The sequence below is a fragment of the Trachemys scripta genome, chromosome 2 (assembly GCF_013100865.1).
Source record: "Trachemys scripta elegans isolate TJP31775 chromosome 2, CAS_Tse_1.0, whole genome shotgun sequence".
Taxonomy (NCBI): Eukaryota; Metazoa; Chordata; order Testudines; family Emydidae; genus Trachemys; species Trachemys scripta.
In genome coordinates, this window is record NC_048299.1 from 229110712 (window position 1) to 229135405 (window position 24694).

Consider the following 24694-nt stretch of genomic DNA (forward strand, 5'->3'; position numbering starts at 1 on the left):
CACCAGAGCCCCCGGCAGCAGGACGTTTGGGGGATTCGCTAGGAAAGGGTTCTACCTTGGGCTATGCTGCGAAGGGTCCGAACCTGAAATCCTCATTAGCGTGTGTAACACCGCAAAGGGCTACTGCGGCTTTGCTCCCTACGTTCAGTCCAACCTCCCAAGCCCTCCGTACCTGGCTGGGTGATGTAGTTAGAGAGAGTGGGGAGGGGAGAGGGATCATGGATTCCACTTGAGGAGATGACAGAGCTATAGGGCCATATCGTGCCATCATCACTTTTACTCTCCTACTGCACTCACGATAACCTCCTCCCCCCACAAACTTCTCCAAGATCGACATAAGTACAAGACACAGGTGCCTGGCCTTTGAGGAAAATCAAAAAGGCTGCATAGGGAATGCACCAAAGGAAGCGATCTGCTCCTGTTTCTAGGCACGGTGGCTCTTGTGCGATCACAAGGATTTTATTTTGAAAGTGACACGTGAAAATAACTTATTAAAGGTAGCCTGGCCAGCGAGGTTACCTTCAAGATGCCACTTCCCTCTTACAGCTTCTTAACGAAATGGTAACGAAAATAGGCAGCAGATCGTAAAACTACTCTGAGAAGAAACTAAAGGAGAAATGAAAACCACGAGTGACATTAAGTTGGCATCAAATGTGGCCTTGTGAGTCGAGAAATATTCACTATACAGAAATATTCACAGCATATCAAAGACATCCCATCTCATCTTCTACAAGTCATTTAGTTTTGATACAAAGTAGCAGCCATTCCCATTTTTTTTCCAACAGAGTGATTACCTTGGAAGTTTGTATCCCCTGAAATTGTTCGATTAATTTACAACTTTGTAACAATTATTAACTCAATTTGCATCTTCCTTGTGATAACGATTTGCCTCTGGTGACTAAGTGGCTTCACTGTAAAAATTCCATACTAATTTGGAGAGAAAACAAATCATGTCCGCTGGCTTTATTCATATAACATAAATGACCATTAATAACTGGCACCACAAGACTGGTTTAGATTATCAGATGTGGTTTGCAGCACTTGCATTTATTTCATTGTTAATATTGCCCTAGCATGCAGAATCCCTAGCATTTTGTCTGCGGCAGGATATGGACAGCATACACCCTCCTAAAATCTTCCGGAGTGAATTTTACTGGCCTTTTAAAAATACCCTTTAAAATGACACTCGAGTTCTTGGGAGCTATTTACATTTTCCTTGTTGCATATCTGGACAATTATTTCTGGTTATTAATAAAAGTTACTAAATGGTTAAATAGCCGTATAACGTCCAATGCATTCAAAATAATATTTTGATTCAGGATTTTCATGCAGAACGCTATAAATGAATTAGCAATCAGAACGAGAATAAAGCGTGGCATGATCCTAATAATAAGAGCAAACTTGCCGATTTCCTCCCTGAGTAAACCAATAATCCTTGATCGCATTCAATACTAGAAAAAGGGTGCGGAAAGAACCATATTTTCACGCTTTTACTTGAAACTGGTTGTTTTCTCTGTTGTGACAGTGCCAGTAAATCACTGGTACATTCATATTTACCGTGATGGGATACAGAAGTGCTAACAAAGACAAGGTAAAGGAACGCCCCGAATCTTCCTCTGTTAGGAAGACCTTTCCCTCCAGAAAGTCAATAAGAAGACCTCTTCCTTGCCTGGTAACAACTTGCCAAATCCTGTTTTCAGTCACACCCGTGCGACCCCACAATGAACGATGATATAGAAAACCTTCGATATTTTGCATCAAAATTATGTGTATCTATCTTCTTGATGTCAACGCGGCCGTAACGGGTGTGACTGAAGGGAGAATTTGGTTCCATGATAGGCTAGCCGTTAATTATTATTTGAAATCTGCAAAGTTGCAGTTTCGCTGAACATTGTCTGTTGTTATTTACTGGCTACTTCCTTGTGCCACGGTCTCTTCTAGGTGCTCTGGGTAAGCAGCTGAAGTTCCATCTAACTAGTACCCTTGGTAGAGGGAATTGAGATGTTTTAGTTGAGATACTTTACGGTTATCCAACTTTCTTTAAAAAAACGGATGCATTCAAAAAGAGATTCAATGAAACAGGGGGAAGTAAACTGAGTAAACTTCTGATCCAAGAGAGAAAGATCCAGCCCTTTGAACTACAATGACATTGTTACTGCAGAACAATCGGGGAGGGGAAAATTTTAAGGAAATTAAATGACTGCACGGGGTTAGTAACACTTTTATTTAGGAGTTTGTGCTTGCATGTGTTTGTGTCTTATATATAAAAATCACATCGGTGGCTCGAAAGAGACCAGAGAGCATTGTAGAGAGAAACTTCGGCTAGATGTCTTGGGTCCCAGTGCTAAACACCAGTGATAGTAGGAATGTTCTCCTCACACGCCAGGGTTGCCAGGTGGAATAAAAGTATTTATTTCAGTGCAAACAAACATTCAAGGGAGAAAATATCTCGAAATGACTGATGAGTTATTTGTTGTTGGGCTGGGGAAACAAACATCTCTCTTTCTCTTTACTGAAGTCCTCCAGCACCTTTGTCGGTCAAACTTCCCTATATTATCCATATAGGGATGATGAAAGGAGCAACTAGGATCCATCCCTTTTCTATATGCTAGGCACGATGCCACTCAGCCTGTCCTAGGTCTCCAGTTTAGAGTAATCACGCTGCCATGATGGGGAGTCCTGCCCTGCCTTTGCCCTGCTACAGCCCCCTTCAGTACTGCTGCCTTAAATCTGTAAAGGGGGTTTTATTGACTAGGTGCTGGAGGGGGCAGTGGGATTCTCCCCAGCAAGGCTGCTGAGCATGTGCAGATCGGAGGGCGGGAAAAGTGCACGCCTTCTAGCATGGCCTTTAAATCCAATCACCTTCTAGCCCCACTGCATGGCTCTATGGAGTGTGGGGGAAGCTTCAGCTGCCAGTGGGGTGAATGGCTGAGTTGGGGGGATGCCCTCTCAGAACAATGGGGCCACGCACCCCACCCCACGCCTGCCGGGCTACCCCTCGGTCCGGCGGGGCAAGCAGGAGCACGCCCGGCACGTGCTTGGGGTTTTCGTGCAGCGCTTCTAGCTTCTCGCTCGGCTTCCTGGCCAGGAGCAGCACCTAGGGCCGAGAAAGCCGCTTCCTCCAAGGCGCTGGGGCTGCCCCGCCCGCGGAAAGGGCCCGGGCCGTGGGAGCAGCCGAGCCAGCAGGAGCCGCTTTCAGTTTTCCTTGAAGCGGCTGGTTACTGTTTAACATCCCCACCCACGTTTCAGTTTGTTTAGTAAATCGATCTGATGCTCGGGCTCAGCCTGGTGCCTTGTCGCCATTGAGCAAAGTTAATATCCCCCGCTCGAGCATATGGTAAAGGCTTTGCCAGCGAAACCAACTCAGCTCCCGCGGCCTGAGCAGGACCAGGGGCCCCCCGGGAGCCGTTCCCGGGGGATGCTGCCGCCGCCCTGACTTGCCGAGCTGCGACGCGGGAGGCAACGGAGCCGCATCTGTGCCCAGCAGGTAAGTTTCACTTGTGAGCAGGGAATAACTGAGCGCCCCTCCCCCGCCACGCCGCTGCCCTGGCTTCGCACATTGCAGCCGGGTTCCCAGCCCAGCGCCCCAAGAGCCGCCGCCGCTGCTGGTTGGCTCGGGCTTCTTGGAAGCGGAGCCAAGTGCAAACGCAAAAAGTGGCTCTGGCTGCGCGAGGGAGAACAATGGTTTCCGGAGGGGGCGGGTCACGTGCCTCTGGGCGAGCTGAAGAAATCCATTTTGGGAGGGTGCCGCTGCAGGTTGCGGGGGCTGGGCCGCAGGAGGCCCGCAAGGCGTTTAACGTGGCGAGCAGGGAGAAAGCAGGAGGGCACTGGGATATTGAGAGAACGGCCAACGCATTCCCAAGACTCTACACTAGAACTGCCCTGATAACAAGAGAGGGGAAGCTTTATAAAGGAAATGTGTTACCTTGCTGAGTTCCGGGCCTGAATCTCGTGACCACACGTGAAGTGGGCTGGTTTGTTATTGTAGGGTTGGTGATCACAATGACACTTGGGAATTATGGAGGGCCTTATCAGGGCATTCTAAAGCACACCGATTCTTTTTCAAAGGTAAAAACATTGTCACATAGGCGGGAGAGAGTGGGAAGAGCAAAGAATTATCTGGATTTCACACCCATAGGGCATATCGGTGCCTGTAGTCGAAATGACGGAAGAACAAGTTATGGTGCAGTCTATGATACTGGCTTCCATTCCCGGTAGTTGGCATGGGAAATAAGCTCAAATATTTTATTCAACATATACTGTGCAGCAAAAATAACACCATTCTTCAAGTTGGTTTTCACATTGACTATGGTCAATAATACTCCATCTCCATGCTAATGTGGAAAATTTCATTATATAGCTATTAAACACTGTCTTTTTTGTACTGTTGATTGTATAGTATGTATTTTTGAGTTACTGTCATTTCCCATCTATATTATGAAGCTAATACATTATTTTAAAGCATCATCCACATTATTAATTGAGTTTCTGAAAACTCATTGTGTGAGACAGATTGATTGTATTAAACAGTTTTCCAGGTTCCTGAATCTCTTGATTTTAGGATTCACTTAAGAGTCATTGGAGGAAAATATAAAGCACTAAATAATTCCTATGTCCCTAAAAAGTACTATTTTGGAGCTTATGCAACATGCCTAAGAGAAATCTGAAACATTCAATTATATCCAGGTGTTGATAGACTATTATGAACAAGATACTGTTGATTTTTCCTTTTTATTATGAGAGAAATGATGGGAAAACCTTTAAAATGGTCTTTTGTAACAGTCTACACTTCCCATCATTTCTCTGTCTCCGAAGGTTTGACAGGAAAAAAGCATTTAAAATGGCTATTCATTGTCTGGTACTCAGTTCCCTGTCCCTCTCCTCCTCTCTCACTGATGCATACCAGCCCTCCCTGGGGCTCACCTCATACACATAAAAAAATATAAGGTGTTGGACAAGATCGTAATGCAGTTATCTTGTTCAGAATGTTATCTTTCATTTTTGCAACTCACACATATGGAGCATATAATTTCCTCCACTGGCTCCTTAGCACACAGCATAACTTTACCTAAAACTTATTCTTTATAAGCAAGGGGACATTCTGGGCCAAATTCTGTTTTGTTACACTAGTGTAAATCCAGAGTAACTAATAGGCCTAATTCACTGTTTTGCTACAGCTCTTTTGTGCCACAAAGCCATCTTCCTAACTATACTCTTCAGCATAGGAGTAATCTCCAGGTAATGGGAGCCAACATAGCAGCTCTATGCCACCCTCACAAGGTAATCCCCAGTATAGAAGGTGTGGCTAGAGAAAAGGAAACATGATTTGTGTGTGTGTGAGTGAGTGAAAGAGAGAGAGAGACCTGGCAATTACTTGACCAGTCCCTTACGGATGTGCACAGTCAGACATAAATTATATCAGCCCTGAGGCTGCTCTAATTTCTACTGGAGATTGATTTGGATCCTGACCAGGATGAGGGTGTCTCAGGGTAGTGTAAAGACATCTTTGCCCCCGTGCTTCTTCAGGTCCTATGCCTAAGGAAGGGGGGGTGGCATATCCTATTTGATTTCAGTTGCATTGCTGTGCACCAATGTAAATGAGAATTTGGATGTCAATTTGCTTGAAGTGACTTGTTCAGAATTTTGGTGAATATATTTGTTTAGCTACAAAACCAATAGCTACTTTAATCTTCTACTGACTTGGTGTATAAGAGCCTGATCCTGTAATGATTTGAGTAGAGTCAGCTCCCATTGCCTCTCTCAGCAGGCACTCAGATTTTTCAGTATTGGGCCTGAAAAAGAGGTCCAATACATATTTTTGGATGTTGCATATGTATATATCCAGTATTATATGTTCTTCTTCATTTTTTGTTAGTTATGCAGAAAACTAAAAGATGTCTTAGTCTTTTATTAATTCTTTTATAACATGTAAGATCACCAGTAAAATCAAACTTTTCTTTAAGGCTTCAAAAAATTAATAACACAGTAACTGGAATTTTTATTAATAACACCTGCTGCAAAAAGGTGGTTCCATCTGGGGAATTTCTGAGTAGTCATTAAAACATTGTGATTTGCTGCTTTTATGAAAAAAAATCTGTTAGGTCAAGAATAAGAATAGATATGATATGCAGATAGTTAAGTTAAGAATCAATCACTGATATGATGCTGTCATTCTGAGCCAAATAGATTTTGGTTTGGACCTCTTTAAAGTAAAAGGGACAACTGCACTCCATTTGTTAATTTCTGCACCTGTGCTCTAGACTGTATATTTCATACCCTTTCCCCCCTCTTTCACTCCCTCTGTGCACAATACCAGACAGTAGTAGAGCCTGTGGATCGGCTATTTGATACCTTACTGGTTAGGCTATTTAGGGATCACACAACCTTAATTTTCAATAGTAGTAAGGGCCCTTTGCTAGCTAGATTTACAGCTTATAAGGTTTTAAAGATCCCTTGACTAATTTCTTTTCACCTGTTATTTAATTGAGCAACTCAGCTGTATGGAAGGCCAAATTTTGCTTCCGAAGTAAGTTCAAAAGCAGGTGAAGAGATGCTGTTTACAGTGACTTTAAGGAGAAAAATGTAGGCAGAGTTGCATATGTTGTCTCTTACACAACACTGCTTCTTGTTGCTGTCTGATACATAACGTTTGATGGCTACATTGTTCCACTGTTTATATAGACTGTATTAGAAGGTAAAGATTGATATTATTTTGTGATAAATTGTCAATTCTTAACATAGATGGTGATTTTTTTTATATCTGTTATAAAAAAAGCATTCCATAAGCAAATTGTATTTGTAACATAATATATGTTATATTTAACAAAGGTACACACATTACACAGAACTTGTTTGGGTTATGCATTATTCAGAATCACGCCTACATGTTTTACCTTTTTAAAGTATCCTGTATCATTGTAAAATTGGGATGATTTGCATTAGCAACCAGAAAGTGTGCTTAATGAGACCATTTTTGACACATAAGAGATGTTTTAATGCATCCTTCAACCGCTTTGATTCAATCAATTATTTTTCATTTCAAAATTTCAATTAAAAAAACAACTAAAAATCATGTTGGAATAGTGTATATAATGTCATAGATGAAATCTATCAAAGTGAAAGGCCCAGGATACGTTTTCAAACCTTTTTCAATTGTCAATTTAAGTTAATTGAAAATGAAAGGTCTTGGTTTCAGGATTGGGCCATTGAAATGCAAGCATGCTGCTTTCATTTTGTAATCTCCCACCACATAGGTATTTTTAAAAGGTTCATTCATAATTCTCCCTTTGCACTTCTATTGAAAATGACAGAATTCATTATTTTGAGCTCCTGAACTATTTTTCTGCAACTCGGGTGATGAATTGTATGAGATTTAGTTCACAATATGACATGGCAGCCCACAAGATTTTAAAATTCTCAGGGCTAGATCCTTCCCTCTGTGGCACACCATTGGGAAGAGTCTAGAGCCTTAGTCCAGATTCTCTGCCCCAATCTCCCATGAAGTAACAGGGAACGATCTCTATCTAGTATTTACAGCAATTCTAAAAAGGGGGCTGGAATTCAGGTTTGGTAATTCACCAGAGCTTTCCAAACAGCTAACACAGGCAGCAGCATCCACTAGGCAGGGGTGCTTTCTGAATATTCAACCACATATTCCCTACTCCATGGTTGCTTTGGGCAACAGGATCCCAGCAGCAGAGGACACCTGCAAGTAACTTTGCTCCTACTAGCTATTCCTACTGGGGCAAAATTTGGCTCCAAACTTGTATTTTAATTGAAAAGTCTTTATTTATACTACAAAAAAGGGCTTCTAATTATTTTGCTGCATGTGTGAAAATACCTGACCAAACACAGGGGTGAGTTGGGGGGAGGGGAAGAAGGAAGATGGTCTTACTCTTCTAAGCTCCGCCCACAAAGTAAGCTGTGCCCATATGAGTTGCCAAAGTGAGATACTGCCCACAGTAGTTTGTGCAGTGTTAAAATATGATTGTCTTGCTACTTGCTCCACCAGATTTCTTGAGCTTGCACCCCCTTGGTGAGGGTTGAATATACCCATGGACTCTGCTAGGCTCCTCAGGTTTGGCTCATTCTTGACTGTGGGGGACAAAAACAGTGGTATCTTCCAAACACCACCCCACTTGTGGCACTAAAATGATCCATCACCCAGTAAATTGTGCAGATCTGTGATCCTCCCTTTTCTTTCTTGCATGATATTGAATCGTCTGTTTCTGAGCCCTGCCTAAACTGCCCTGTAAGTGGACAGGGGAACAAAGGTATTCAGTGTCCAAGTCTTTCTGATATGGCTTTTGGTATGTCAGTATTGATTGTTTTATTTCTTATGTGAAATATACCAAACTGACAACTGCCTGGAGAGATTAAAGTCTTCTAGTTCAAAGAACAGGTAAAGTGGGGTAGAGCAACAGTACAAATTTGCCTACACTGCCTCACCAACACACTTCATTCTAAGGATGAAGGGGCGAGAAATTCATGTCTGTTGCATCTTTGCTAAGACTGCCGACAAGGATTCCAGTGGTGTTTGTTTTTGTAATGTGGTGATTCATCTGTTGAGAACTATACTGGTAGCAACTCATTTCATACAGGCAGCCAAATGGGCATTAGTTGCCAGATATTAATTTGCTATTACCCTGGGCTAGATTTGAACTGGTAGCCTAGTGGAAAGCCTCCATAATTCCTTACAATCACATAAATCATTTACTATCCCATTTCAGTACTGGCCATCATACTGAGTGGTTTCTTAAAATCTCTTAATGGAAATGGACTTCCTTTTTGGAGGGTTTGATCAGACAGACATACAATGATTCTGTTAGATTGATTTGATATCTTTTGGGTTGGCTACCAGTTCAGTAATTTTTTATGATGTTCAGTTGCTCTTCAGTCTGCACTTTTGAGCATGCCACCAGGAAAACTGAATTAATAATCTTTTTACTTTTGAACTATGCAAATGCAATGGTTGTTTTTAATTGCTGAGCAGACAGCTGATGCCTATGTAATATGTATGTATGTTTTCTCTGTCGCTATTTAGGGTATCAGTTACTAGTTTCTGTTTTGGATGTTTAGATCCCAAAATGCATTGCACTCTTTCTTAAAGAACTATATTTTTAAGAAGCTTTCACTATCTTCTGAGTGTCTTGTCACAGTTCACTTTTAACATTTTTCTTACTCTTCTGTTGTTGCTTTTGACTTTCATATATTTTTCTATTATTCTTGCTCTTTGCTTTGAGCTTCAGTGAGTTCCTGTATTAATATTAAACATATAACTGCAACACGTGGTTTAGGTGAACTTGTAGACACATTTTTTAGCCTCAAACAGATTTGAACTGCCAGAACTTGTTCTAACATACATTCAAACCACAGCACTAGAGTATCATAACAGGAATAATTTTGGCCATGACAATGCTGTTGACAAAAGAAATAATAAGAACAAAGACAAGAGATACCATCAGCATCAGATTCTGCTTATTGTTTTAGAATCTTGTAGATAAATAAATAACCCCATCACAAAGGTGTACTTACAAGGAAAGTCTAGTCATTCTATCAAAAGGAAAAGGAATATACACAAAAGTGGAACAGAAGGTCCTGTATTAGAATTTGCACAGAAGATGATACAGATGAGAAATGACTGGAAAAATAGGGGGGTGAGGGTTAAGGATGGGATGAAGGATTTATTGATGTGAAAATGTGGAATTCAATTTGTTTATTCTACCTAGCTTCTGGATGAAAAATGATATTTTGGAGTGAACTTTTTTTATTTTTATTTTTTAGTGTGGTAGAATTAGGACCTACTCTCAAATTATTCACAACATATTTAAAACAAACTGACTTGATATTCTGCTATCTTTTATCAATTTATTAATATTATTCAACATTGACTATAGCACCATAGAGTATAAAGCCATTATCCTTGCCCTGAGGAATGATCTAATCTAGATTAGAAACAGGAGTTGAGGGCACTCAGCACTTCACAGGATCAGGCCTTATTAAGAGGATGAGCACCCCATAGAACTAAAGGGTATTTTTTTTTAATGGTTGGTGGTTTCTTTGGTAAATTCTAGTATTTGTGGGGGAAATGGCAAATTGGTTGCCTTGGAGAATGAGAACCTCTGTTTGTAAGGTAGATACAGCATAGGCAGGAACAGTGCAAGTTTCTTCATACTGCTCCAAACTATGCCTCAGTCCTCAGCTGGAAAGGCCAAGACGGTAATTCAATCTTCGTGCTGTCAGTCCTTCTTCTTCACCCTGCTGTAACTGCCAACAAAGGAAAATGTAATGGTGCATTTTATGATTTGGACACTTCTCCACAAGAAACTTGACTGAGATCAGCAACCCAATTTAAATTTTCAACAATATGTTGGCTAATAGCAAAATTTGAGAACAAGCAATTCTACTCTATTATTGTTTGTTTTCAATAGGAAGGCAATAAGGCCCTTTTAAAAAAAATGAAGAAATATGAGAAACTTTAAATCAGTAAATTTATAGTCCAAGGACAAGGAGGCACTAAGTGGGTTACTAAAAGCAGGAAGCAGCTGAAAAAGGAATTCAAATTTTAACAAAAATTTCACCATGAGTTTTGTACGTATAAAATTTAATAGTTTTTATCTCCTTTTACTCTAATAGGTCAAGTAATTTATTTCCTGAGATGTATTTGAAGTTGAAAAAAATAAGCTCGAAAATGAAATACGCTGCCAGTACCCTGGCAAAGATCACTCCAAGTATGTATGGTATCACACAGAGTCAAATGAATGTTTTAAAATTAAGTTATATAATGTAGCAAAATCCTTGGCAGGAAGAAAATGAGCACAGCTCAGACTGGTTCAGAGAATAATAACAGCCTACTGCAGCAAATAGTTTAACCCTTGGCACTCTACACCTTTAGTTGCTTCACATTTTAGGCTAGACTCATTATTTCCCACCAAGGTAGTAGCTAATCATCATATAACAGCTGTAGCCAAATATGTGCCTAATTGTTAAAATCCTCATGACGTTGAGGTGATTCAGAAGTCAGTCAAGACCATGTAGGTAAATGGACATGCAAAGGTTGTTGACCATTTGGTACCAACATGCTGGAGAAGGCCTGGAAGAGTGGCTCTGCTCTGAAGAGTGACTATAAAAATGGCATTTTCTTATTCAGTGGCTGTGATCTCTGTGGGTAATCAAAGTAATAGCTTTTATATTTTATCATCAGTCTGTGGAAAAAGTCTTCTCCCACTCAGCTCGATGTGATTGAGGGGAAAAGCCTTAGTCATCTCTAGGTCTGACCAAACAGTCCAATAACAAAGAGCCCCAAAGGAGGGTTGTGTGGTACACTTTTGTATACAGACTATATCTGTAGGATTAAGCCCTGTCCCACAACTACAGTTCATTTAACTGTGGATGAGCACAGTAGCCCCATTATCATCACCTAGATGAAGAGCCTGACTTACCCTGTAGTCCTTCAGTGATGTAGAGGGCATTTTCTCAGGCACTGGGGAAGCTGTCTTACTTGATAATAACTTTACTTTCCACAGTAACTATTCAGGATTTCTTAGTTTTCAATTATGATTTCCTCCTCATCAAATGAGGATAATGGTGTCTTTAAGGGACTAAATTCTCTTGCTTCATGACTTACCTATGATCTGATATCCTATCTCCCAGAACTGGAAGGGACCTTGAAAGGTCATCGAGTCCAGCCCCCTGCCTTCACTAGCAGGACCAAGTACTGATTTTGCCCTAGATCCCAAAGTGGCCCCCTCAAGGATTGAACTCACAATCCTGGGTTTAGCAGGCCAATGCTCAAACCATTGAGCTATCCCTCCCCCCCGGACTGGGACTGTAGTTTGCAGAGAACAAGCATTGTCTGAGGAACTGGCTGTATATACAGGCTCATCCTTCAGTTTTGTGAGGGAATTAGGAACCTTAAGAAACAATCCAGGCTAATGGGCCATATTAAGAAAGAAGTTGCATGTATGTAGATTTTGAGAAGACCAAAGGACCTAGGTGTATGTGAGAACACTAAAGGGACCAGAAATGCCTGCCAGTAAGAATGCATTTTCGCGAGGATAATATATGAATATTTTTTTGGCGCTAGAGTTGGTACACTGGTGTAGACTAAGCACAAGCATTTTTACCAGCATGTAACTGTTCCTGAACATAGGTTACAGTTACATAGTTCATAGCAATAATGTAATTCCACTGGTGCTGAAAAATAATGACAAATTTTCCTAGTGTAGATAAGGTATGAGAGTCAGTGTTTGTCTGAATTCTGCATTATCCGTAGTTGGGGGTAAAACTGGTGGGTAATATGAAATTGCTAGTTGCTTGCCTTCTCACACTGATACAAAACATTTAATTCTGATATTAGTATCTGACATAGTCAGCAGGGCCGGCTCCAGCATTTCTGCCACCCCAGGCAAAACAAAACAAAACAAAACAAAAAGCTGTGATCGGTGGCGTCTGTTCGGTGGCAGGTCCTTCGCTTCTAGAGGGAGTGAGGGACCTGCCGCCCCCGAATTGCCGCAAGTGCCGCCCCTCTCCCTTGGCTGCCCCAAGCACCTGCTTGTTAAACTGGTGCCTGGAGCCGGCCCTAATAGTTAGATCCCTGTTTAAATCGTTATCTGCTAGCAGCTTGAAATGTGTACGTTGTGGGTGTGAGATTCATCAGTACATTCAGAGTTTTCATGCATGCCTGTTTGTTTATTGTGTGTGTCGTTTTCTAGACTAATACAGTACATAGCTTTACTTCAACAGGCAGATTTGCATATATACACATACTAATGTATTATTGTAATACATATATCTCATGAAATGTATTGTATTTTTCTAATAAAATAATAAGTTATTTTTTATATACTTGAATTAAAATTGAAAAAAAAATACTTTTTCTAAAACCCGGGATTTAAACAGAAAACGAAGGGGCTTAAGTATGCTTTATAAATATGGTGATGTCTATTTTTCAGTGTGTTGAGATGTGCAGCAATACCAAACCATATGCAGTAATATCTAATTATGCTTATAAGAAAAAAGATATTATTTTTAGTAAATGTTTGATTATTACCACAAAGTTACTTAAAACTGATGCATTTTTAAATTATATGCATATCTATGCTCTATTAGAGTCAGTAAAATGTCATGTTTTACCTTAAAACCCTATTTTTGTTTACCCAACTGATTTTTATTTTTAAGAATGACAACGGAGACAATAAAAATCTCCTATTTTGGGATTCTGCAGTTTCTCATGCTGCTGCTAACAAGTTGCTACTTTCTCCATCTTCCCTGCAAAGGCTGACTGGCTGCTCAAAAACAGTCAGGTATCTATGACCAGCTTATGCCACACAAAAAATATCTTATAAGTAGCTGTACACCTTAGCTATTTCTTAATACACCTCTACCCCAATATAACGTGACCCGTTTAAAATAAGTAAACCCTGGCTGAGCTGGTTGGATAATCTGGTACTTGGTAACATACCTCTCATTTTACCTCATTTCTAGGGACATCATTTATTTTAATCCCAAAATGATCTATGTTCAACATAAATTAGATATCCCATGATTTTCATTGTTGACAATTATTTACATTGACAATAAAGAATCATAAAGCTGAGGTGGCAGAGTTATTGAAGGAACAAATCCTACAGCATTTTAAGTTTCCTGCCTGTTTTTGTGTTTCCTTATTTTGTCACACATTGCATCCCACATTTGGGCCTTAGCACACTTGAGTGTTCTAAGCAGTGTTGAGCTTTCCACAGTTCACATACACTTCCCAAAGAGGAAAACAAATCTACAGTGTTATAATTTTAAAAAAGCACCCTTAATTAATGTAATGTTAAATCTTGATTTTTCTACAAATATTTTTCCATTGACTGACAGCTACAATCATACCTAAATAGTCTTGTCATAGTTGTCTCAAGCTGTATGTGTGCGACAGTCACTTTAGGAATTGGTACACCTCTACCCCGATATAACGCTGTCCTCGGGAGCCAAAAAATCTTACTGTGTTATAGGTGAAACCGTGTTATATCGAACTTGCTTTGATCCGCTGGAGTGCGCAGCCCCACCCTCCCGGAGCTCTGCTTTACCATGTTATATCCAAATTCGTGTTATATCGGGTCGCGTTATATCAGGGTAGAGGTGTATTAAGAAATAGCTAAGGTGTACAGCTACATATAAGATATTTTTTGTGTGGCATAAGCTGGTCATAGATACCTGACTGTTTTTGAGCAGCCAGTCAGCCGTTGCAGGGAAGATGGAGAAAGTAGCAACTTGTTAGCAGCAGCATGAGAAACTGCAGAATGCCATGTTGTTCCTATTGTGGCAGAACAGTGCTGCTATCAGCTGCCCTAGAACTGCTGCTAAGTGCCCACTTTAGAAAAGGAAGGGAAGAGATCCAGGAGGAATGCTGGAAGAGAATTCTTTCCATGTTTTGTCTCCTGGTTCCAGTCACAACCTCATTCCCTGCCCTTTGAATGCAAGGTTTGTTCAAGGCTCCTGCCGACATTTGTTGTAGCCTGTCCATAACGGAGTGGGCAAGAGTGGGTCTGTGGCACCAACAGTACAGAAATGAGCTGGCTAAGCAGAAGTGCATGCATTGTACCCTTTCCAAGGGTGTAGCAGGGGCCACACTGTCTGTGATAGTGTGAGGGGACCCAAGGAGACCAGTGGTAGACCAGAGAAGTATTGGAAACAGAGAGGAATTAGAGAGAAATCAGATCAAGGAGACTGGAGCAAGCCTACTGAGTGTTTTAAAAATCAGCAAGACCTTTTTAACCTGGATCTTGAAATGAATGGGGAGCCAGTGGAGTCATTTTAGGATGGCAGTGATATGGTTGTGATTCTTTGTACATGTGAGAGGGTGACTAACAGCAGTCTGTTCATGCTGAAGTCGGGGAGCTTGGGTTTGGAGGCCACAGAATTACAATAGTCAGGGTGAACAGAGTTGAAGGCAGAGATGGAGGCAATTGGTGTTCAAGTTCAATGTTCCAGGAATGCAGAAAGCAGATTTGCAAGCAGAGGAGATGTGGGAAGAGAAGAAAAGGTCAAGCATGACACTAACATTACAGAGAGTGGAAGCAAATCAAAAAGAAGAGAAGAGAAATAAAGGAGATGAAACTGTTTTGGGACACACATCTGATACATTTTGTCACAGGAAGCTGAAAGGAAGCCATACATTTATTTGAATTGGACAGGAGGAGGGTGGAGAGAGAGAGAGAATATATATGTATAGTTGATAGTCATCAGAGCAAAAGCAATGGTTAAAATTATAGGAAGAGCACTGATGGCTGCAGTTGAAATGTCCAAGAAAAGGTAGTAAGATAATGATCAGAAGAGACAAGGTTTATGGGTTTGTAGGGCCCTGGGCAAGAGCAAGTCGGGGGGGGGGGCTCTCCACCCCTTCTGCCTGCAGTCCTCCCGTCACTCCTGCCAGAGAGCTGGGTTGGGGCAAGGGGGCTACCCCACCCACCCAGTGCTCCTGCCAGAGAGCTGGGTCAGGGCGCGGGGTCTTCCCCCACTGCACAGCGCTCCTGCTGGGGAGTGGGGTTGGGATGTGGGGGCTTCCCCAGCTCCCCAACTGGAGTGGCAGGTAGAGGGGACAAGTCCCCCCCCCCACTGACCCTGCTCCCCAGCAGGAGCACCAGGCAGGTGGATGGAATGGGTTAGCTGCGGGGGCGCCCATTTTTCTAGGGGCCCCCCAATTGACCAGGGCTCCTGGGCACAGACCGTGTTAGCCTAGTGGCTAATCCACCATTGTACATATTCAAGAGGAAAAAGACTGAGAATGCCTTGCAGGGCTCCATAGTGGAGGAGGAATCACCACCAGATGAAAACCAAATACCCAGCAACGAACAATTGCCAATTTCCCGATGAGGAAGCAGTAACAAAGGATGTATGCTGTAAAATTGAGAAAAATCTACACAATACAAAGAGACAGAAGTCTGCATTTGTGTGGAAGTGAGACATCATCAATATGTAGCATACTGCTAAGTCTGCTGGCCTTGATTCTCCATTGGGTTACACCAATGGAATCACACCAGTGTAAAACTGGTATAAGAGTGGAAAATTACCCTAAATATTCACTATAGAATACTGGCGTTTTCTACTGTGATCTAATATGAGCTTTTGGAAAAACATAATAGAAATAACCTTATTAATAATAAAATCTCTCAGTTGTGGAAAAATAAATAATTTTGTTCTAAGTACTGTATTTTGAGCTGAGGTTTTTCAAAAAGTGGAAAGTAGTCTGCCATTTTAACTGTGTCAGAGACCTCTGCTTTTGGTTAGTAAAAACATATATTTTTTTCCTTTGTATGAACATCTGTGTTAAGCTAAAATACGTTGCTATTAATATTTATCGTCATTTGGGGATCACTGAGCCTGATTCTCAACTCTGTTACAAAAACAACAAGGAGTCTGGTGGCACCTTAAAGACTAACAGATTTATTTGGGCATAAGCTTTCGTGAGTAAAACCTCACTTCTTCGGACGCATCCGAAGAAGTGAGGTTTTTACTCACGAAAGCTTATGCCCAAATAAATCTGTTAGTCTTTANAAATATTTTAATTGCACAGTATGAAAGTTAGCAGTGAATTAAACTCACTGTTCTGCACACTGATTATGAGTTAATGGCAAATGAAGGGCCTGATTCCTCACACTGTTGTACTGTTTTACACTGGCATATCTCTATTGACATCAGTGGATTTATGTCAGCCTAAAATCAGTGTAACGGAGTTAAGTATCGGGGGTAGCCGTGTTAGTCTGTATCTACAAAAACAACAAGGAGTCTGGTGGCACCTTAAAGACTAACAGATTTATTTGGGCATAAGCTTTCGTGAGTAAAAACCTCACTTCTTCGGATGCATCCGAAGAAGTGAGGTTTTACTCACGAAAGCTTATGCCCAAATAAATCTGTTAGTCTTTAAGGTGCCACCAGACTCCTTGTTGTTTTTGTAGATACAGACTAACACGGCTACCCCCGATACTTAACTCCGTTACACTGATTTTAGGCTGACATAAATCCACTGATGTCAATAGAGATATGCCAGTGTAAAACAGTACAACAGTGTGAGGAATCAGGCCCTTCATTTGCCATTAACTCATAATCAGTGTGCAGAACAGTGAGTTTAATTCACTGCTAACTTTCATACTGTGCAATTAAAATATTTGGCTGGGATGGCACAGCGTACATCAGCACTGAATTTGATATGAAGCATACACTGTGTAGAGCAGTGTTTCTCATCCTTTTTGATACCAGGAACTGTCTGGCTGCTTTCCAAAACTATCATGGACCATTTGAGAGGGGGAGAAAAAAAAAAGAACAGTATTTCACTGGTATTTTTGCTGTTTTTTTCAGTATTGCCAGGCATTCTTTTTTTGTACTATCTGTATGTAAGGCATTTCTTACTTGCTTACCAACACAGGGCCACTACTCCAGTTCTATTTATTTGTTAAAATAAAGTCCAGTTCAACCAATTATGTGATATGAAATTGTTAACCTGATTTTTAAACATTGTTTCAAATAAAGGGTACTAATAATTTTGTCTACAACGGTATATCTCATTTTGTACATTAGAGATAATTGCGTTGATTTAATTTTAAAAAATAATACAAAATCAGATGGGTTCACTCACCATTCTGTTAATGAGATATTTGTGCCTGTCTTGTAGACACAAGTCTTTCAGTCTTGGGATGAAGGATACTAGGAGCGTATTTCCAATGCGCAACCATTTGCGGTATTTTGTTTTCATTGCAGTCATCACTGAAAATCCAGTTTCATAAAGATCTGTGGCGTGGAACAGGAGCAAAGTTTTGATAGCAAGTTCACTGCGTTGTGGGTATTCACTTCTGACTTTGAGCCTGAAAATAGGTAGAGTTACTTCATGAAACTGTAACTTCAGACCCTCATTACTTGACTGTTCCAGCAACTTGTCCTCCAATGATGGTGACAGAGAGGTCTCAGTTTCTAGAGAGGAGAATGGATCACAAGGTGCCCATTGCTTTCCTTTCTGTGGATCAGAGTCTGATGGGAAATAGTTCTTGAACTTTTGGAGAGTTGATTTTAGATGGGATGCAGTTATTTCAACTAGGAGAGGCAGATCCACGTCTTTACTGTCATCAATAGCCAGAAATGCAAAAGATGGAAACATGTCATAACAATTGTACCCAACTCTTTCTTACCAGCGTTAGAGCTTTTTTTTTTTTTTTTTTTAAAGGTTGTGATCTTGTCAGCCAATACAAAAATACTCAACATACTTTCCTGCATAGAGAGATTGAGCTGATTGAAGTGAACAAATATATCTGCCAAATATGCAAGCTTGGCAAGCCATTGTAAGTCCTGAAAGTATGCTGCCAGAGGAGACTTCTTTTGAGACAGAAAGGCTTCCAGTTCACATTGCAATTCATACCCTCGATTTAATACTTTGCCATGTGATAACCACTGCACTTCAGCGTATAAGAGTAAATGATGGTATTTGGACCCCATTTCTTCACGCATTGTAGCAAAGATGTGAGAATTGAGTCCATTTGCTTTCACTAAATTCACGATTTTAACAGCTATACAGAGGACATCATTAAACTCTCGAGACAATTTCTTGACTGCCAAGACCTTTTGAAGAATGAAGCAGTATTCCATCACTCTCGCCACTAACCCTGAATGTCTCCATGTCATTGTGGCCGCTCTGTTAGTGCAAATTCCAGTGCAAGCAGTCCCACTGAAGTCCATGTCCTGTGACATACTTGTAGGACCCAGAAGATTTCAGCACCTGTTGTGTTATCTGGCAGTTTTTCACAGCAGAGTAGATCTTCGTGAAATGCGCATTAATAGGCATCAAAACATGCTGTGTTAGAAAAGTCCATTGACTCATCCAACTAAATTGCAGATGAGCTTGACATTCTCACCCTTTCTATCAACTGAGCTTCAATATCTTCTGCTATATCAGTGATTTGACATGAGACAGTATCATTTAACAGTGGAACGCAACTCACTTTTTTGGCAGCTGAATCACCCAAGACTTTGCAATGGGCATCTATTACGGAAGGCATGATTAGTTCTTCATCAACTGTAAATGGCAGTTTGCATTTAGCTGTGTGTAGGGACAGCAGATATGATGCTTTTAACATACCTTCATTTGATGTTACAGCGGTGTGCAGTATTTTCTTTTGCCCCTTCTCTTCATCCCACTTCCGTTGGAAGAATTCCACTGCTTTTCTCTTAAATTTGGATGCTTGGTTTCAAGGTGTCAAATCATTTTTGAAAGTTTCATAGCATTATTGCTCAGAGTCATGCCACACACAACAGAGTTTTTAGGCATTCTGCATCCTCACTTGCAATGAACCCATACTTCCGACAAATCATATCATTAATTGAAGGCCGAATGTTTCCTTTTCTTTTCTAACCCTTCATCGTTACCATGTTTGGAGTCACTCGCATCTCTATTATGTTTTTCTGAACTTTTGTTAGTTCAAAAAAATCAATCCAGAGTTAACTGCTTTGACAATGACATTGTCTGGTTTAGCTGAGGTAAAAGTTTTACTGGGACTTAAATTTCACTAACCACTTTCTGTTAACTACTTCCTTCCAACAAATGTACGCAAACATGCTTTGCATCTCAGCACCATGGCAACGGATGTCAACCCAGTCAGTTTGTTTGTTTATTTATTTATTATTTTTTAATGTTCAGAAATAATTGAATCAATATAGTGATGTAAAATATAAGTACATGTAAGCACGGTCTGAATGAACCCTGACAGCTATCTGGGAGGGGGAGAGACTTCAGGAGCAAATTATATTTACATGAACACACCTACTTTGCCAAGATATCCAGCAAATAGAGCAATGTTGCTCAAAATGATCAATTTTGGCTGGTGTTGGGTTACAAATTACTGAATGCGGGGTAGTGAAATGTTATCAATGTTGTTGTCTTTATTGCATGAATAAAGGGGAGCAGAACTGTGCTTAACCTGTCCCAAATAAGAGGGCCACCCTCAGCTGAAAGACCTCGTTAAGCCAGGGGCTCAAATGCCAGATGTAAGAGGGGTGGGGACAGGTGTTCCAGCCAGGAGGGGTGGACTTTCCCTAAGGATCCTCCAGTCTGGTTTAACCAGTTCCTCCCCACTGTTGAAAGATAGAGCTAAATAGTTATTTGTTAGTTTGTTATTTTAAGTGCTTAAATGAGAGCTGAAATTACTTGTGGTGGGACAGGATTTCTGCCTAGCCTGCTAAAAGCTGAACACCACTAAGAGCTGACAATCACTAAGAGACTGATGTGTGGAGGTCACAGAAGAGAGGCAGGTGGCAGCACAAGGTAACTGATAGTTGGCCAGCGGGAGTGGTGATCAGTCAGCCAGTAGGAGCAGCGAGCAGGTGGCCGGCAGGAGCAGAACAAATAGCTGGCGGCGTGGCCAGCAGAGAAGAACCACAGTTGGCAGGGTGGCCAGCCAGAGCAAGTGCTCAGATGGCAGATCAAGCAAGGTGCCTTTTTCCCCAGGTGGGAGGTGAACTCAGATGCATCTCTGAACTCTGGGTCCCCACTGCTGAAGGACAACCACTGTGAGTGGGGTGTGGTGAGGGAGCAGGGGGAGCACAGAAAAGGAACTTTTGGTGGTAGAACTCAAGAACATGAGGCAGAAGACACTGCCTCATGCACTTTGGGGTGGGTGTCCTGCTCACAGTTTTATGATTATGAATCCTGCTTGTGGCATTTTCCCTAATGAATGTCGGGTGACTTCCCTTCTTTCAATAAAAGTTTCTTTTCTACACTCAGACTCTGTTCTTGCAAGTGGGGATGTATTGCCTCTCAGAGGTGCCCAGGGGTGGTGTGTAATTTTCCCAGGGTACTGGGTGGGAGCTCAAGCTGGTCCTGTGTTGTATTGTTGAAAAGGAGCCCCTAGATATTGAACCTAGCCTTGGTTGCTGCCGGCTCAAACCTGGCTGAAGGGTTACATACAAAAATATTTTAAATATTAATATCCTGTGTCAGGGAAATATCAGGGACTGGCAAGGAGGTCCATGGAGCAGTTGTTGAGAAACACTTGTGTAGAGTCAGCGACTTGACCTTTTCTGTACTTAATGGCAGGCACCACTGTCAGATCAAATATTTACTAATTGTAATGTAATCGTAATGTGGGCTTTAATGGATCCTTTGCTCAAAACTTCTTAAGCATGTACACATGCAGTGGCACACATCCAGTACATAAGTGTTTTATTTTTAGTGCTTTACAGTTAACCATAAGATTCTCTTTAAGGGAAACCCACATGAGCAAGTCCTAAGAGTGAATGCTTTTTATTGTCAGTCTCCTTTTTGGTTACTGGAGTTGTTTTGTATCTGATGCACTTTATAACAAACACAACTCAGGCAAGCACAATGGGGCTCTGGACTCTCAATGTTACCCTAATACAAATAACTACCACTAATGATAATCATGGTCCAATGGCAACAGTTTTGCCAGGTGATCAAAAGGATGCTTCTTCAGCGATTCAAATTAAAAGGACCCGTGCTAAGTCTATCTCAGCTGGAAATTGCTCTTTGTAGATTTCATGGCAAGCAGCATTGTTCAATTGTGCCAAGTTGCAGCTAGCATTGACGCCACACTATTCCTCAGAATGTCTGATTTTGATTAACAGTTTCCCACTCAGTAATGGCAAAGATGGCATAATCCTCCTCTAGATCCCAGGATTGGTTGTGGTCTACTGTCTCATTTGTGATTTTTTTTTTCTTTTTCATTTTGTTTGAGATTGAATTTGAGAGAGCTTTGTTCTGGACAGCAACTTATGGCAGTGGGCTGAAGAGATGAGATTTCACTGAATCATCAAACTAATACACAAACAGAAAATATGTGAAAATTGAAATGGCAGGGTAGAGTGGCTTGGTTGTTGAGGTAGATAAAATAACTACGTTCTCAGGGAAATGAGGTAGGGATTTTTTTTTCTGAACTAGCTTTAGCTTGAACTGCAATAGTTGATGTAGAAAGCATAAACCTCATACAACTTCATGAAAATAGAAATAAATATTTGTCACCCTTTCTTTCATTATTTTGTGCTTAAGAATCTGCAGTTTTGTGATCCTCAGCCCAATGAAAATAAAACTACTATCCAATGTGTGTACAGACAATTTAAGGAAGCAAATATATATAATATATATGTGTGTGTGTGTATACACACACACACATATATAATCCTTTACTTACTATGGAACTTTGCCATCAAAAACTGTTTTTGATGTTGGAATGCACAGAAAAATCAGGAATACACTGAGAAATCAATGTCTCTTGCCAGTTTTTTTTAATGAGAAGAATAATGTATTTATTTTTACGATTTGGAATCACTGAGGCAAGTTGTGACTGATCTTAGCAATGTAAAGTATCTCTTTGTGACTAGAAGAATAAAGTCCGCTTGGAGTAAACATTGCTGTGCTCTAGCAATGACACAGACATACCATATTGAGCTATAATAGCCAGAAAGGCTGACAGAGCTTGCATGTGTCAAAGTTAGCTGTCTATCCCCACTCCAGTCTGACTAGGAGCAGGGGAGCTACTTAGTTGTCAGTTAGCAAGGAGTTAACTTCAGTGCTGCTTCCTCCTCCTCTTGCTCAAGTACTCAGGGGGAAGCTATAAGTGTGATGACTTGGGGGCAGACAGAAAATACCTTTGGGAACGTTGGACTTCACCTCAGCACCCAAGATTGGCCTGAATCCTAGCTGGGGAGTCTTGTTTCAGGGCTTGAGCCAAAGCCTACTGAAGTCCATGGAAAGATTCTCATTGACTTTGGGCTTAGTATCAGACCCATAAAGTTTAATTTTTGAGGAAAAAGACCTTGTTGATGGCAACTGTTTTTCTACTAAGTTATTCCAATGGTTTACACCCAATAAGAGATGTACTTTTTGATTTGTTCTGTTTAATTTTTAAATTCACTTGTATTTCCTCCTTCAGTTCCCTATGTAACCATGTCTTCAAAACCACATTGGGACTGATTCTCTTTACTTTTCCTATCACTGCTCAGCTGACATAAAATAGCCAGAATTTCACTCCCAACTATCTGGTTGAGAATTGTTCCAGCATTCAGGAGCACGCTGATGGCCATAAAAATGAGGTAACTAGTTCCTACCCACACAGACATAGGGGGTGTGCTGGGGCATGGCAGAGTGCACTATGCCAGTTCACAACTGGCATATGGTCCTTTGTGGGCTATAACATGAAGCTGTAAGTTAGATCAGTCTTCAGGCTAGTGATGGGGAAACCTTTGCTCCCATCTTCTTTGCTCTCACACAAACTACTCAGAGACCTTCCTTTTGTAGATGCCACGGTGTAGTTTATTTACAGAATTTCACCTCACCACCATTTAGACTGTAGGGATATAAAAGAAGGTACTAACAGTGATTTCCCCCAAGTGACAGTGACCCCCTCATAATTTGTCCCCCACACTTTAAAATCAAACAGTTTCACTAAGTACAAAAATCTCTTGGGTCTTCTGTTAAAACTTGTAAGCTACTGTCTGTAGAAACGATTGATTATATCTATCCTGAGAAAGATACTTTATTACTATGTAAAACTTACAAACAAGTTAATTGACTTTGTTCTTGAAATAATTGATACAATGTAAACAAACACTATAAGCTGTTAAGTGACTTTCACTTCATTCAACGGCTCCTAGGACAGACCCCCACCCTCTGTGATTAAAGGGCCGGGAGTCTCAAATGAATTAGCACACACCCCGAAAGTGGTGGAGACAGTAAATTAAAATATGGTTAAGATATGGAATGTATGTTGATGAATGCTTGATGTACATAAATGGTTAGGGAGGTGCCAGCCTAGAAAGGGAGTATCCATCGGCCAAAGAATGTGTCAAGTAGGACCACCAGACAACCCCCTGAGGGTAAACTGGGATCCACCCCATCACCTGGAAGGATGAAAAACACAAACTTTGGACAGTGTGGAGCCACCAGGAATGTGCCACTTTGGACAGGAATGTGCCATCTGCTGATTGAGTCAGCAACAGCAGGATGAAACCGTTCCCCTAGACTAACATAGAAATTAATTCCTATAAGAATGGACTCTAAAGACTGATGACTTTGAGTCTCTGGTTCTGCTGCCAGCCTCCAGGAGCATCAGGTGCACCTGACACAGACTCGCCTCCATCCTCATGACCAAGATACCTGGCCAGTAACTTGGCATGAGCAACTTCTAGGCTGGTAACTATAACACCTATACAAAACTTGAATGAATGATTGTGTGAATGAATCTCTCTCTCTCATATGTGTGTGTGTATAAGAAATAAGTAGTCAAACAACGTTGTTTACTTTTATCTTTTGCTTTATCGGTATATTTACAATAAATGTGGCATCTTTGCCTTATCCTTCTTAATAAGATCCTGCTGATTTTTATTCTATTGGTATAACAAGACCCGTGGTGGGCAACCTGTGGCCCATGGGTTGCACGTGGCCCATCAGGACAGTTTGCTGGTGGGTCGCGAGACAGTTTTACATTGACCATCCGCAGGCATGCCCACTCACAGCTCCAGTGGCTGCAGTTCACCATTCCCAGCCAATGGGAGCTGCAGTAAGCGGCATGCCTGCGGACAGTCAATGTAAACAAACTGTCTTGCAGCCCACCAGCAGATTACCCTGACAGGACACAGGTTGTCCACAACTGTTTTAGATACTCATGCAGCCATACCATTTACAGAGTCTTTCAGCTTAACTACCCTTCTCCCA

At 41.2% G+C, this 24694-nt stretch overlaps 1 protein-coding gene across 1 annotated transcript in view; it reads left to right on the forward strand.

The window, feature by feature from the left end:
* The first annotated feature begins 3205 nt into the window (after positions 1-3205).
* Positions 3206-24694, forward strand: part of HNF4G (hepatocyte nuclear factor 4 gamma) — a 77272-nt gene continuing 55783 nt past the window's right edge. The window contains exon 1 of the mRNA XM_034763155.1: positions 3206-3487. The gene's annotated coding sequence lies outside the window, so the exon portion shown is untranslated. The remainder of the gene's footprint in view (positions 3488-24694) is intronic.